Source organism: Desmodus rotundus, chromosome 8 (genome assembly GCF_022682495.2).
Source record: "Desmodus rotundus isolate HL8 chromosome 8, HLdesRot8A.1, whole genome shotgun sequence".
Classification (NCBI taxonomy): Eukaryota; Metazoa; Chordata; class Mammalia; order Chiroptera; family Phyllostomidae; genus Desmodus; species Desmodus rotundus.
In genome coordinates, this window is record NC_071394.1 from 82182120 (window position 1) to 82198758 (window position 16639).

At 35.9% G+C, this 16639-nt stretch overlaps 1 pseudogene; it reads left to right on the forward strand.

Annotated features, from left to right (window-relative positions):
• The first annotated feature begins 15040 nt into the window (after window positions 1–15040).
• LOC112301299 (putative high mobility group protein B1-like 1) lies at window positions 15041–15641 on the forward strand (annotated as a pseudogene).
• The last annotated feature ends 998 nt before the right edge of the window (window positions 15642–16639 follow it).

Genomic DNA, 16639 nt, shown 5'->3' on the forward strand with positions numbered 1-16639 from the left:
TCAGTTTGTTAGTGAAATTCCACATATGAGTGAAATCATATGGTATTTGTCTTGCTCTGGCTGGCTTACTTCACTTAGCATAATGTTCTCTAGGTCCATCCATTCTGTTGGAAAGAGTAAAATTTTCTTCTTTTTTATGGCCAAGTAGATTTCCATTGTGTAAATGACCTATAGTTGTTTTATCCACTCATCCACTGATGACACTTGAGCTGCTTCCATATCTTGGTGAATGTAAATAATGCTGCAATGAACATAGGGGTGCTTATGTTCTTTCAAATGTTCCTTCAGATGTATTCACAGAAGTGGAATTACTGGTTTGACCAAATTTAAACAGCAGGAATGACAGGATCTCTCTGGTAGTAACATCTCCAGTCCAATTTGAATATCTATGGATTAATCTGTTGGTAAATTAATACTGTGATATACCAAAATATTATATCAGCCACATGGACAATAACATACCCACAGTCAATTTATAGATGTTTCTTTTCTCCCCACTGAAATGGAGGCCATAAGCATTTCGGACTCCCCATTCAAATGTATCTTGTTAGTCTTTCTTCTAAGGCATCATTAATTCTTTTAATCTGAGCCAGTAATTTTTCTAACTCCAATAGCTGTCCATTTATAAAAAGAGAGATTGGAGAAATAATGCAATAATCCATATTTGAGTGGTTTTTATTACCTAACAATGTGTAGCTTTTTATAAATAAAACCAAAGACATGAAACTAGAAATAAAATGAAAATGTGAGCTGTATATATTTGTCTCTGAATGCTACTTGGGTAAGGAATGAGTCCCCAGATGAAAGCAGTGCGAGTCATTTCAAATCTAACAACCTTGTATTATCATAAAATTGCATTGATGTATTTGTAAAAACCCATGAAGAATTCTATAAGGGACTTCTGATCTTGGCAGAATTCAGGGGTAGAAATGAAGACTTAAGAGGGTATATTTGTGGTTTTTTTGCAACATATTCACATTTATTTTGCTAAAGAAAAAGGTATCAGATTTTGAGATTTGCAGACAGAAATAATTGCATTTTCCTACGTAGAATGCTAGAAGTAAAAGAGAGTTAGCATCTAGTTTAGGTATAGATCTTTCTACATCCTTCTTACATTCCTAATTAGTCCCTGCAGCCCTTCCTGCTAAACCTTTAGATGATCTCAGAATTCTTCTCAACATACCTCTGTAGCCATTACTAGGCAATTAAGAGTTGACATACGAGTGAAATCTTTATCAACCCCTCTACAGAGCATTTAAAATAATCTTTAATTTCCTTCAAAAATATGTCACAAATATTTCTTTTGCATTACTACATTCCAGATATTGGGCACATACACAAATAAAGAGAACTCAATTTCACCCTCAGTGAGCTTGTAGTTTAGAGAGGGGAAAGTGAAGTTAGCAGGCCGTTAAAATGCAGAGTACTAAGAGCCAAGATGGAGGTACACATAGGGGGGCCTCATAACACAACCTGGTGGGCCTTGCCATTTTTCTTAAGAGATGATGCCTGCTTTTATCTTGAATAATGAACAGGAGTTATCCAGGCAACACTGAAATGCTCTAGGACAGCAGTTCTCAACATTTTAAAGAAAATCTCAGATTCCTTTGTAATCTTGAATGTTATTAAGGATTACTCAAAAAGTGAAATTTAGGATTACTATATCATCCAGCAATTTCACTTCCAGATATATACTCAAAGGAACTGAGAGTACAGTCTCAAAGGTACTCGTACACCGATATTCATAGCAACATTATTTTTGAAAATGTCCACCAACAGATGAATGGGTAGACACCCTTAAAAAGAAATGAAATTCTGATATCTGTGACAATATGGATGAATTGTGGAAACATTATGCTAAGTGAAATAAGCCAGATATAAAAGGTCAAATATTATATAATTCTTCTTATATGGGGCACTTAGAATAGGCAAATTTATAGAGACAGAGAGTGGAATAGAGGTTACCAGAAGCTGGAGGGGGGAATGAGGAGTATTGTTTAATTGGTACAGAGTTTCAGTTTGGGATGATAAAAATGTTCTTGAAAAGGATAGTAGTGATGGTTGCACAACTTTGTGAATATCCTTATTGCCACTAAATCGTACATCTAAAATGATTAAAGGGGTAAATTTCATGCTATGTACATTTTACCACGATTAAGACAAAGGTATTTAGGACCCTAAAGACCTTTTGTTGAGATGAATTATATCTATCTATATTTACCAATTTCAAAATTAAAATTGAGAAATTAAAAATATTAGAACATTTAAATATAAAATAATAAACCCATCACATGTTAAATAACATTTCTTGTAAAAATAATGTTATTTTCCAAAATAATAAAAATAGTTACAAGAGTAGTATTACTTTACATTTTAACTAATATCTAATGTCTACTCTTAATAGAAAACAACCCAAGTCTCATATTTGCTTTTGTATTCAGTTTATTATGATGTGTTGTTTTTGTTGAAATATAAGAACATCTGGCTTTACAAATATATGTGGTTAGAAAAGAGAGGTACATTTTCAGAGCCTGTTCATATAGTTTTGGGTATTCATTTTTGGTTTTATATCAAAACTGGACAGATCATAGTTTTTTTAAAGGTTCATTGCAATGTGGAATCTAAACCTGTATCAATGAATTTTTTGTATATGGTTAAGTTACAGTTCCTTGATCTATCTTGCAAATCGAAAAGATTTTTTAATCATGAAAACACATGAATTAGTTCATTGTATGCATATATTAAAATTTGTTTATCCATTTACCTGTTAAGAGACATTTGGGTTGTTTCCTTTTCTTTTTCTCCTTCCTTCCTTCCTTCCTTCCTTCCTTCCTTCCTTCCTTCCTTCCTTCCTTCCTTCCTTCCTTCCTCTTTCTTTTTCTTAGCTATTAATAATAAGCATATGTGTCGGGGGCTTTAACACAGCCCCCCGGTCCGCCACGGATGAAGAATAAGTCTACCAAGACATGATGTGCTTGGGGAGGAGAGGTAGCTGATCTCTCAAAGGAGAAGGGCCCAGAGCCTTTGCCTCCATGGGCTTTTATTAGGTTCATTCGCATAGGAATGCAGATAAAGCTCATCAATCATTGTCAGCCAGTAAGGATTAAACAATACAGCATTTACAGAGAACTTTGAGGGCTTATTCTGAGTTACAGCCAATTAGTTAGAGAGCCATAAAACTTTAGGTGCCAGACTCATCTCAGGTCTGGACCCTTATCTTTTAAGCTGAGGGTACAAATTAAGCAGGTTTCACAGGAATGTACTATTTTTCTTAGGCCTGATTCCCCAGGGAATCCGCCCCTCCCAGCACAGGACTGCACCGCCCTCTGTTATCACTTTAGGTTTAAATCAGGCAAGGGAAGTAAAGTAGCCAAGAGATTAGGAGACTTCTTGCAGACAGAATGAGGACTCAGGCTATTTCAAAGCCGAAGGGCGAGGGTCCATCACCCCCTTTTGCCACAGCCCCCTGAGTCCTTCCCTGCGAGCTTATCCCTGGTGACCAGAGCCTGTCTTAGGTTGATCCTTCCTTGAGGATTCTTACCTGTCATTGGCTAACTGGCCAAGCTAAGGGCCAAGCAGGGTAAAGTGGGCAGAGGTGGCACACCTGCCAGGGAGATAAGCTTTGTCTCCTTCATGGCTTATGGTCCCAACTCTGACTCAGCCTTAACCATGGGGGGTTACAGCCTCTGAAACCAGGCAGGGCGGTTCCCAACACATATGAACTTTTGTGCAGAAGTCTCTTTTTGGACATATGTTTTTATTACTCCTGAGTAAATAACTAGTTGTGCAATGGCTGGGTCATGGAGTAGAGAAGTAGTTTTCAACTGGATATGACTTTGGCAATGTCTTGGGACACTTTTTTTAAAAAATGTCTGGGGAGGTGCTTCTGTCATCTAGTGGCTAAAGGTCAGCAATACTGGTAAACATCCTATAATGCACAGGACAGTCTTCACAGCAAGAACCTTCTGGCCCAAAATGTCAATAGTGTTGAGGTTGAGGACACTTGCATTAGATGTATGTTTAAAATTTAAGGCAACGTCTAAACTGTTTTCTAATGGAACTATACAGTTTTGCATTCCTCATAGCAATGTATGAATATACCAGTTGCTCTTCATCCTTGTCAACTCTTGCTATTGATTGTCTTCCTTCTATTTATTTTGATTTAATTTGCTCTTTCTTTACATTCTGAAGATGTAATTGTAAATCTTTTCTTTTTTTAATTCATATCATCCTTTAAAGCTATAAATTTTCCTCTCAGCACTGCTTTAATTGCATCCTACAAATTTTTACATGTTTTAACTGTCTCAATTTGAAATATTTTCAAATTTCTCTTGAGGTATCATATTTGACCCATGGGTTAATTAGAAGTATATTATTTCATTTATAGAGTTTGCTCTTTTCTTTATATTTTATTGTAGAGTAGAAAAGATTTCCTGAGAGATTGGATGTGGGGCATGAGAGAAAGAGGTCATCAAGGTTGACTCTAAGGGTTTTGGCTTGAGCTCCTAGGTGAATGGTCATGGGATATACTGTGATGGGGAATGCTTGGGTGGTAGCATATTTAACATGAGAAATCACAAAGTCAGTTTGGGACATTTAATTCACTTTTTTGAATGTGTACTATGAAAGTCAGGGAATGACCCTCTGGTATCCTTAAAGAAATTTATTCTTTTGGTTACTTTTGTGCTAGAGTATACTTATGAAGTGGAAAAATAAGAGTTCAAATAAAAAAGTGCTCACTGAAGATAACACCATCAGAAGAGAATTTATCATGTGGTTTTCAATTTCTGTTTGATTATGAATGCAAGATTTTGACATTTAAAAAAATTAGTAATGTAATTCATAGTCCAAGTAAGTGTCATAATTTTCCTTGAAGAGGAAATAAAGTGTATGTGGCATGTGTGGTCAGTTACACCAAAGACAGTGGTAAAACCTAACAAATGGCCACCGCTTGGCTCTGTTACTAGAAGAGCGCCAGAAAAATGAAATAGTAACCAGAACAGAAACACTGGAAATAGTCATAGATGTGGGTAATTCTATATCTCTGGTGGTGAATCCTCACCACCATCTCTGGGATATGATTAGGTTTACATGGAAAAACCTAACAATTTACGTCACAGTTCATCCAATTGTCTATTAGAACTTCTGTGAGATAAGATGGCATACTTCAAGATGTCATCTTTTGAAAGTGGGTACAAGCCCAGTTAATATGTTTTAGAAACATAAATCCAGTTCCCCTCCTATCCTGTTCACCAGAAACAGCATTTTTTGGTGTCTTTATAGAGTTTCATTATGCATAAACAAACACATATTAATATATATTTATTTTATCTCCTTTTTATACAATAGAAATAAATAATGCATAATGTTTTATACCTTGATTTCTCACTTAAAAATATATCCTGAAATATTTTTCTAGCTGCATGCTGGTCCCTTATATAGATGAACCATGTTCCATCATTTATGTAACCAATTTTCTATTGATGGACATTTAGATTTGTAAAAATACTTTGCTGTTAAAATTGAATAGGCTTGTACATAAATCATTTATCTGGAAGATAAGTTCCAACAGGTATAATTGGCATACCAAGCAATATTTGCAAGTTGTTAGATATTGCTGAGTTGTCATTCATTGGAAATCCAAGATGTTTTAAATATTAAAAATATTCAAAATATTAAAAATGTTTCAAATATTCAAAATCTTATTTCTAAAGTATTCATTTCTTAAATTCTTTACAATGTTCTACTTGCTTCAAGAAATTTTATTTTTTGGAGCAGAGGAATGGAGAAGAGAAATAATTTTTTTTGGAGACTTTTTCATATGCAACTTAAAATTCTTTATGAAACAAAAATGGCTATAAAAGGAAAAAAACATTTAAGGTTGTACATCTATGTGTTATTCTTGGTTATTTATATAGATGAATCCTCACCACCATTTTCCTTTATTCAGATATTAAAAACTAAGTCTGAGAGGGTTAAATATCCTGGCCAAATTTGTGCTAATAATTGACAGAATCCAGAAGTTTTTTCTCCCTCTTAAGAAGGACATGTCTACAACTGGGAGATTCTATTTTTTTTTTTATCACAACTAAGCTTCATATAAATCCATGATAAATCCATCGATGATAAATCCATCTCATCCCTGACTCTTGTGCTAGGAGAGCTGCTAGGACATTTATGCTGACCACTGAATTTTGAGTCACCCAAAGCTTGGTTAAACTATGAAACTAACTCACTGTCAGAAGATGGCACAGAGTTAAATTTTCTAGAATAGATTTTTTTCATAGTTCTGTAGAATATCTTATCTAATAATAGCATTTTCAGCTACACAGTCTAAGATAAAGCAATCAGATCTTTTGCTTAAGGATATATAATAATTGCTGGCAGAAGTCAATCCAGAGAAAGAATATATGTTTTGACTAGAGTCCAGTGACTAAGGAGCCTTCATTCAGGCAGGCCAGTGATTTCTAGGTGATGTGAGGCAAAATATTTAACCATGTTTCTAGATTCTATTTGTAAAATGGAGGTCATTGATAACAGTCACTAATAATATATTTGGCATAAAATTAGTCATGCTTTCTGATGCAACATGAAAAGTGAACTTGATAAGAACAGACAGACCTGGGTTTGGACCTCCCTCTGTTCTTTACTGGGTGTGTGACTTTTGAGAACTTCAGTAATTTTCTTAAGCTTCCTTTGCTTTATCTGAAAAATAATATCAGCACTATCTCCCTTATAAGATTGTTGTAAAAATTAAATGAAATCACATGAATATAATGTTTAACACCTAGGTGAAGGCACCTGGACATAATGAGTACTCATGAAATGGTAACTGCCATTATTATTTCATGTTACTGCTCATTCCTATTCTGATATTTCTTTAGTACTGGTAGTTGGGGCAGATTTCTGTACTGGGTGAACCAGCTTTGTGTGTTTAATATGGCTTTATGGCCAGCTAGATCAAAGCACAGAAGTAAAGCTCTACCTGACCTTGTCGGTGATTAGCTTTAGTGTATTTGTGTGTAAGATTTGATTATCTTTATCATTGTCTTAGCTTATGTTACCTACATATCATAAAATTATCCCAATCTTTTAATATCCTGTCACAAACATTTATCTTTTTGACCTTTGGTGAAATTGTAGAAAGGTTGCCTGCTCTTGAATATATCTATCTCAGGTAATATGAAATTACCAGTATTTAGGTTTAATATTTACAACATGGTCATTTAAATGCCATGAGCTTTGATTCATCCTTATCACTAGATAGCACCATAATAGAACACATTTTTTATAGTTATCTTTTACTATTTAGGAAAACATGCCATAGAAATAGGAGCTAAAGCGTAGTTTTCATATGTGAAACTGAAGTTGGGAGGGTTAGGAAGAAGGACGTTTTACAAGTGGAAGAATTTAGTCTTTGAGTATTATGTGCTTTGAATTCCTCCAAAAGTACACGCTGAGACAAGGAATATGTACATGCATGTTTATATGAGAGGTGACCTTGGGGACTGGAATGAGAGAGCAGGAAGATAGAGATTAGAAAGGAGAAAAAATAGAATCACAAGGGTGATGTTTCAAACTGTCACTATGGACAACAGGGCTTAATCCTACTGAATTGTCCTAAGAAGCACATAGAATGCCTCTCAGATTTGTGTGCATAAGAGTTAGGAAACAGGAATGTTTATCCATTAGCTTTTGTTCATTGGCCAAGATTGTTCCCTTTTCTTCCCCTGTACATGTGGAGGGACCCAGAAAAGTCCAGGAAGTCCAAGACAGCAGTGGGGCAGGAAGCAGAGACTCAGTGTAGTCTACAGCTAAAACAGATCTAAGCTTGCACTGCATAATCCATTCCAACCAAGCTAAAATCAGGTGTAAAGCTAGGTGGATGTGACTCCGGGCACCAGATGTGCTTGCTGCAGCTCCTTAATAAATCATGCACTCTGTAAATTCTTCCATTTGAAATAAACAAAGAATCCTAATGAACCATCTGCAACTCCATATCCTTAGGGACTACCCAATAGGTATTCTGGTAAATGTTTAGTGCATAAAATTATGAATGGTTACTTTATGAAATTCAAAGGGAGATTTCTTGCCCTTTATAGCCTAGTATTAAAGGTCCAAATCTTGCCCTTTATATCCCAATATGGAAGGATTCCCAGATGTTTTTTTCCATGGGTAGTAGGACATAGGAGCAGGAGGTGTTTATTGTTATAAGGAATAAATGTGTTGGGTGGTATGTACAGAGGGAATTGTATTGGACTGAGAGTTAAGAGAGCTGAGAAACTATCTGTGATGTTGGATAAATAATTTAGGTCACCCTAAATTAACTTTTGAGATCTAAATGTCTTTATTGTAAAAGGAATATATAGCTGAACTCAATCACCTTAAGGTTTCTTTTAGTCCTAAGAGACTATGAAAATTATACATGTAACCCTGGTTGGTATGGCTCAGTGGATTGAGTGCCAGCTTGCTAACCGAAAGGTCTCTGGTTCAGTTCCCCATCAGGGCGAAACCAATCGATGTATCTCCTATGCATGAATGTTTCTCTCCCTCTCTTTCTCCTTCCCTTCCCCTCTCTCTAAAAATAAATAAATAAAATCTTTAAAAAAATTATACATGTAGAAAAATAGTTGACTTTTTCAAATGAGCATATTTTACTTCTATGTATATGTGTGTTTATATGATGATATTATGAGTTTTTTGACATTGGAATTGATTATCCACTTGAAGATGTGGAAATCTCCTTGAGCTTAAAAAATAGAAACTGCATGTACAAATAATATATAAGACATCTCTGTTCTTTTTTACTGTTTAGTCATATGGGATTCTTTATTTTTAAAAACTAATTAGTTAATGAATATTTTAAAAAATTTAAAAGGGTTTTATTTATTTTTAGAGAGAGGGGAAGGGGGGGTTAAAGAGGGAGAGAAACATTGATAGGTTGCTTCTCACATGTCCCCAACCAGGGACCTGGCCTGCAACCCAGGCATGTGCCCCAACTGGTATTCAAACTAGTGGAACTTTGGGTTCACAGGCTGGCACTCAATCCACTGAGCCACGTCCCCCCAGGGTAATATTTTTATGAAGGTAGGAAGAAGGATGAAATCACATTAGAAGAAAAGACATCATATAATTTATCGAACATATTCCACAATTTTGAGAGTGAAAGGGGGCATTAATAATATTTATTCCAGGATAAAAGTCATAAATCGGAGCCATCCCAAGCAAACTGGAATATAGTATGACCCCATTTAAATGTTGATTTCAAGTTCCTTAGGGGTTGAGCAAGTGGTAATGTAAATTAAAACCCAATTTTCTAGTATTAGACTAATCCGCTCCACTGAGCACAGCTATAAAATCTCACTCAGTAAAATACAAAATAACAACTAATTAATGTCTTTAGACAACCAAGGTGCCCAAAAGTTGAAGGGCCAGCATCTCAAAGAGAAGGTAAAGCATGATGTGAATCCTCCATTTACTGGTACTTTTACTTGTGGAGCATCTGCTTATTTGCCTTGCTAGGTACAGAGACTAAAGAGAAACCAGAGGTCTATGGCTTGCAGCAATATCACTAGAATGGGGAACCCAAAATTGAACTTCAAGGCTATTAAAGTAGCCAAGACTTAAATGCCAAGATCCTGAAGAAACGGGAACTTCAGAGAAGTGATCCTGAATTCCCTATACAATTTCCCTTTGAGGCACTAGCAAATTCCTAAGCTAGGTGTGAGCTGGGTGAGAGGCTAGGACATTCATAAAAAAGTAGTTTCTAAAGGGCTAAAAGCTAATCAGAGCCTTTTAACAGTCTCACAGTGCTAAGGAAAGACAAAAATTATAATTTAGAACTACCAAGGAGAAGAAATACCCAGAAATTCCCAGGCTTTTAAAATAGACCCCTGAAGTGTTATGGCTGATGATAGGGATAAATCGGTGATAGACTGGTCCTCACAAAGGCTTAAAAATAACCTTCAGTTAGTTCATTCTCTAATTGGATCAAGGCTTCCTGTCTGTCAGGCAGAAGAAAATGAAATATTCCCTGGAGAAGTATAACATCATCCGTAGTCTCTATAATCATCATGCATAATGTTAGCAGCCAGTCCGAAGTCACCCTGCTATGCCAACAAACAGGACTAAATGACAAATCTAAGAGAAAAAAATTACAATAAAAATAAGACCATAGGTCATACAGATATTGGGGTTAACAGAAATATAATTTAAAAATAAATATGATTAACATGCTAAAGAAAGTAGATAAAAAATAGAGAACATCACCAGATAATGAGAATCTATGATAGTATAACCAAAAGGAAGTTCTAGAGCAGAAAGAATTAAGAAATCAAAGATGAGTTTAACTGCAGATTAGATACAGCAGAATAGAGAATTAGTGAGCTGAAAATAGGTAAGTAGAAAATATTCAGTTTGAAGTGCAGAGAGGAATAATAAATAAAAAATAAAGATAGGAGTATAGTGCACATATAAGAGTTGGTAAAAATGTATAATATGTGTAATTGGCATTCAAGAAAGAAAGGAGAGGGAAAATGATGCAGAATAAATATTTAAAGATACACTGGGAAGGTAATTTGCAAAACTAATGAAAGATATCAAACAACTGACCTTTAAAAAGAAATATTGAAAGCTAGTAGATTGTGGAATGTCTACCCATATACTGTTAAAAGCAAATAACTTCCAAAGAATTCTATGCATAGTGAAAATACCCTTCAAAAATGAAGGTGAAATAAAGACATTTTCATTCAGATAAAAATGAAGAGAAATTATTGATAGAAAACTCACACTAAAATAAGCAATAAAGGGAGTCCTTCAGCAGAAAGTTAATGATCTTAGATGGAAGTGTGGGAATGCAGAAAGGAATGAAGAGATGAATATATGGGTAATTCTAAATAAATATTGACTCTTTAAAAAAACAATAATAAGATCTAGTGGGTTTCACCTATATGCAGAATTAAAATACCTGACAATTGCACAATAGGCAGGAAGGAGTAATTGGACTTACAGAGTTGTGAGATAATTGTACTGTCTGAGAAGTGGTACAATTACTAACTTAAGGCAAATTAATAAGTCCTGGATATATGTTGCAATATCTAGGGTAGATGCTAAATGAACAAAATATAAAAGTAACAATCTCATAAAAAGTAGAAAATGAAATGATAAGATAATTACGTGATTAATCAAAAAGAATGCAAGAAAGGAGAAAAAAGGAGATGAGGCAAATGGAAAACAAATGGTAAATTTAAACTCAAATATATTAGTAACTATATTAAATGTAAATGGGTGAAAGATTTCAATTAAAGGCAAATATTGTTACACTGAATTTAAAAAACAATGAAATCCATACTGCTTATAAAAGAAGTGCCTTAAACATAAGGTAACAGAAAAGTTGAAATTAAAAAGATGGAAAATGGTACGGCATGCAAACATGAACCAAAATTATGGTGGCTTATCTATATCAGTAGTAGACAAAATAAACTTTGATATGAGGTAAATGGGGTCATTTCATAATAATTAAAGGGACAATTCAATAAGAAGATATATTTTAAATTTTATGCACTTAATGACATAGACACAGGTAAATAAAACCAAAAGCAAACAGATATAAATAAAAGTGGAAATAGACAAATCCATAATCAAAACAGTGAGACATTTTAACATATCTCTCTCAGACAAGAAATGTAATAGAGATATAGAATATCTGAGAAATGTAATTAACAAACCTGCATATATTCATATGTGTATGTTGTATAGCACTGAACCCCAAAATGCAAAATATACCCATTCTTTTTCAGGTGCTCATGAAACATTTATTAAAATACGCTCTCCTCTGACTCATGAGGTAAGTGTTGACATATGCCAAATTATTCTTTCCCAAGCTCATAGTATCTATCGAGTCATAAGAAAACTATCAGGCAAATTGAAATTGAGGGACAATTTACAAAATACCTGATCAATACTTTTCTGAACAGTCAGGGTCATTAAAAACAAGAAATAGCTGAGTAATTGTTAAAGACCAGAGGAGACTAAAGAAACATAATGACTAAATTGATGTGCTATTCTGGTTTGGATTATGAAAGGAAAAACAGACATTACAGTGGAAAAACTGGAGAAATCAATCCTGAAGTTTAATTAATAATAATGTGCCATCATGGGTTTGTTTCTAAGATCTAACAAATGTACTATGGTAATGTCAGACATCAACAAAAGATAGGACTTCTGGCCAAGATGGAGACATAGGTAGACACACTGTGCCTCCTTGCACAAACAAAAGAAGGACAACAACAAATTTAAAAACAAAAAACAACAGAAATGAGAGAAAATCGAACTGTATGGAAGTCTGACAACCAAGGAGCTAAAGAAGAACCATTCATCCACACTGGGAGGAGGGGCGGAGATGGGCAGCAGGGAGGAGAGAACTCACGGCAAGGTGGCCGCTGGAGGACTGGGCAGGCAAGGCTGAGGCTGACGGGCGAGGAGGTGGCTGGTGCCAATGAGGTGGTGGATTGTGGACTGGGCAGTCCCACATTCTCATGCAGATAAACCAGGAGGAACAACTGGGGAGCAAGGCAGACCTCGCAACCCAGGGTTCCAGCATGGGGAAATAAAACCTCAAACCTCTGACTGAAAACACCTGTGGGGGTTGAGGTGGCAGCAGGAGAAACTCCCAGCCGTGTAGGAGAGTTCGTTGGAGAGACCCACAGGGTCCTAGAACATTCACAAAACCACCCACCTGGGAATCAGCACCAGCAGGGCCCAATTTGATTATGGGTGGTGGAGGAAGTGACTGAAAACCGTCAGAGAGTGGAGCAAGATACACTGTTCCCTCTTGGACCCTCCCCTAAGCAGAGTGCCACAGCACAGCCATGTGGGTTACCTTACCTTGGTGAACACCTAAGGCTCTACCCCTTACAATGTAATAGGTGCGCTGAGACAAAACAAAAACAAAAACAGAAACAAAAGGCCCAAATGAAAGAACAGATCAAAGCTCCAGAAAAAATAAAACTAAGTGACGAACAGATAGCCAACCTATCAGATGCAGAATTCAAAACACTGGTAATCAGGATGCTCACAGAATTGGTTGAATATGGTCACAAAATAGAGGAAGAAGTGAAGGTTCTGGAAAGTGAAATAAAGAAAAATGTACAGGGAACCAACAGTAATGGGAAGGAAACCAGGACTCAAATCAATGGTTAGAATCAGAAGAAAGAAATAAACATTCAACCAGCACAGAATTTGAAACAAGAATTCAAAAAAATGAGAAGCAGCTTAGGAACCTCTGGGACAACGTTAAATGGTCCAACATCCGAATCATAGGAGTGCCAGAAGGAGAAGATGAAGAGCAAGAAATTAAAAACTTATTTGAAAAAATAATAAAGGAGAACATCCCCAATCTGGCAAAGGAAATAGACTTCCAGGAAGTCCAGGAAGCTCAGAGAGTCCCAAACAAGTTGGACCCAAGGAGGAACACACACCAAGGCACATCATAATTACATTACCCAAGATGAAAGATAAGGAGAGGATCTTAAAACCAGAAAGAGAAAAGGAGACAGTTACCTACAAAGCAGTTCCCATAAGACTATCAGCTGATTTCTCAAAAGAAATCTTATTGGCAGAAGGGGCTAGAAAGAAGTATTAGAAATCATGAAAGGCAAGGACCTACCTCCAAGATTACTCTATCCAACAAAGCTATCATGTAGAATGGAAGGGATAAAGTGCTTCCCAGATAAGCTCAAGTTAAAGGAGTTCATCATCAGCAAGTCCTTATTATATGAAATGTTAAAGGGACTTATCTAAGAAAAGGAAGATCGAAAATACAAAAGTAAAGTGACAGCAAACACAACCATCAACAACCAAACCTTAAAACACACACACACACACACACACAAAAGAAAACACCTAAGCAAACCACTAGAACAGGAACAGAATCACAGAAATGGAAATTACTTGGAGGGTTATCAGTGGAGAAGGAGAAAGGGGAGGATGGGGTAAAAGGTAAAGGGAATAAGTAGCATAAATGGTAGGTACAAAATAGACAGGGGGAGGTTAAGAATAATATAGAAAATGGAGAAGCCAAAGAACTTATATGTATGACCCATGGAAATGAACTAAGGTGGGGGGAATGCTTGAGGGAGTGTGGTGCAGTGTGGAGGGGGATAAAGGGGAGAAATGAAAGGGACAACTGTAATAGCATAATCAATAAAATATACTTAAAATAAAATAAAAGTCATTAAAAACTTCAATGAATTATTATACACTCTCCAACATGATTACAATGGAAAAGACAGAGAATAAAAAATTGATGAGGATACTGAGTGTCTGGAACTTTTATACATTGTTGGTGGGAGTATAAATTAATAAAATCATTGTATTGGATTTTTTGTCATCATTAACTAAAACTAAACATATGCCTACCCTACCACTCAGTAATTCTGCTTTAAGTACACATGTGTGTTCAAAATCATGCACAAGAATGCTTAGAGTCACTTTATTCATAACTGCCCCAATCTAAAACAACCTAAATGTCCACAGATAGATAATTTCTGACTTGTGCATACAATGAAATACTATATATTGATAAAAAAATGAACCACTGTTACAAACAAAAATATGTATGAATCTCCTACACTTAATGTTGAGGATACAATTTATACTTTATAATTCCATTTACTTGAAGGTGTAGATGAAATTAATCAGTGGTGATGGAGGTCAGAAGAGTGGTTATCTGTGGGAAAGGTAATTACTGTGAATGCAAGAGGGAGCCTTCTGTGATCCTGATGACATTCTACACCTCAGTCTCATTGGTGGTGATAGGAATGTGTTCACTTCATCAAAGTTTATTGAGCAGTGCCTTTAAGATTTTTGCACTTAAGTGTATGAGTATTATATATCAATAACACTGTAAAAACCAGGCTGCATCTGGCTCCTGCTATTGCAGCCATTGCAGTATATTGAGCTCCACAGAGAGAGCGCGGGGGCAGGTGCAAGCAGATGGGCACTGGGCGACTCTGTGCTCACTGAGAAAAAATAATTAAACATGGGCAAAGGAGATCCTAAGAAGCACAATGTCATAATATGCTTTCTTTGTGCAAACTTGCTGGGAGGAGCACAAGAAGAAGCACCCAGGTGCTTTAGTCAGCTTCTCAGAGTTTTCTAAGAAGTGCTCAGGGAGGTGGAAGACCATGTTTGCTAAAGAGAAAGGAAAATTTGAATACATGGGAAAGGCGGACAAAGCCCATTATGAAAGAGAAACGAAAACTTACATTCTTCCTAAAGGGGAAACAAAAAATAAGTTCAAGGATCCCAATGCACCCAACAGATCTGCTTTGGTCTATTTCTTGTTTTGTTCTCCATATCACCCAAAAATCTAAGGAGAACATCTGGACCTCCCCATTGGTGATGATGCAAAGAGCTGGGAGAGATGTGGAGTAACACTGCAACAGATGACAAGCAGCCTGATGAAAAGAAGGCTAATAAGCTGAAAGACAAATACAAAAAGGATATTGCTGCATACTGAACTAAAGGAAAGTCTGATGCTGGGAAAAAAAAAAGTCATCAAGGCTGAACAAAGCAAGGAAAAGGAGGAAGAGGAGGAAGACAAAGAAGATGAAGAAGAAGAAGATGATGATGATGAATAAGTTGGCTCTAGGGCAGCTTTTTCTTTTCTATAAAGCATTTAACCCCAAAGTATACAACTCAGTCCTTTTAAAGAAAATAATTGAAATGTAAGGCTGTGTAAGATTTGTTTTTAAACTGTATACTGTCTTTGTGTGTGTGTGTGTGTGTGTGTAGTTAACACACTATGGAATGTACCTTTAGATATCCCTGTCTTGATTGTATTTTCAATAGCCACTAAGCTTGTCTGGTATAGTGTGGGGGTTGTAAATTGGCATGGAAATTTAAAGCAGGTTCTTTTTATTTATTTACTTATTTATTTTATTATTTTTAAAATATATTTTATTGATTATTCTATTACAGTTCTCCCATTTCCCCCTCCCCCTTTATTTCCCTCTGGCCTTCACACTCCCTCTCATCCACATTACCCCATCCTTTATTCATTTCCATGGGTCATACATATAAGTTCTTTGGCTTCTCCATTTTCTATATTATTCTTAACCTCCCCCTGTCTATTTTGTACCTACCATTTATGCTACTTATTCCCTTTACCTTTTACCCCATCCTCCCCTTTCTCCTTCTCCACTGATAACCCTCCAAGTAATTTCCATTTCTGTGATTCTGTTCCTGTTCTAGTGGTTTGCTTAGGTGTTTTCTTTTGTGTGTGTGTGTGTGTGTGTGTTTTAAGGTTTGGTTGTTGATGGTTGTGTTTGCTGTCACTTTACTTTTGTATTTTCGATCTTCCTTTTCTTAGATAAGTCCCTTTAACATTTCATATAATAAGGACTTGCTGATGATGAACTCCTTTAACTTGAGCTTATCTGGGAAGCACTTTATCCCTTCCATTCTACATGATAGCTTTGTTGGATAGAGTAATCTTGGAGGTAGGTCCTTGCCTTTCATGATTTCTAATACTTCTTTCTAGCCCCTTCTGCCAATAAGATTTCTTTTGAGAAATCAGCTGATAGTCTTATGGGAACTGCTTTGTAGGTAACTGTCTCCTTTTCTCTTTCTGGTTTTA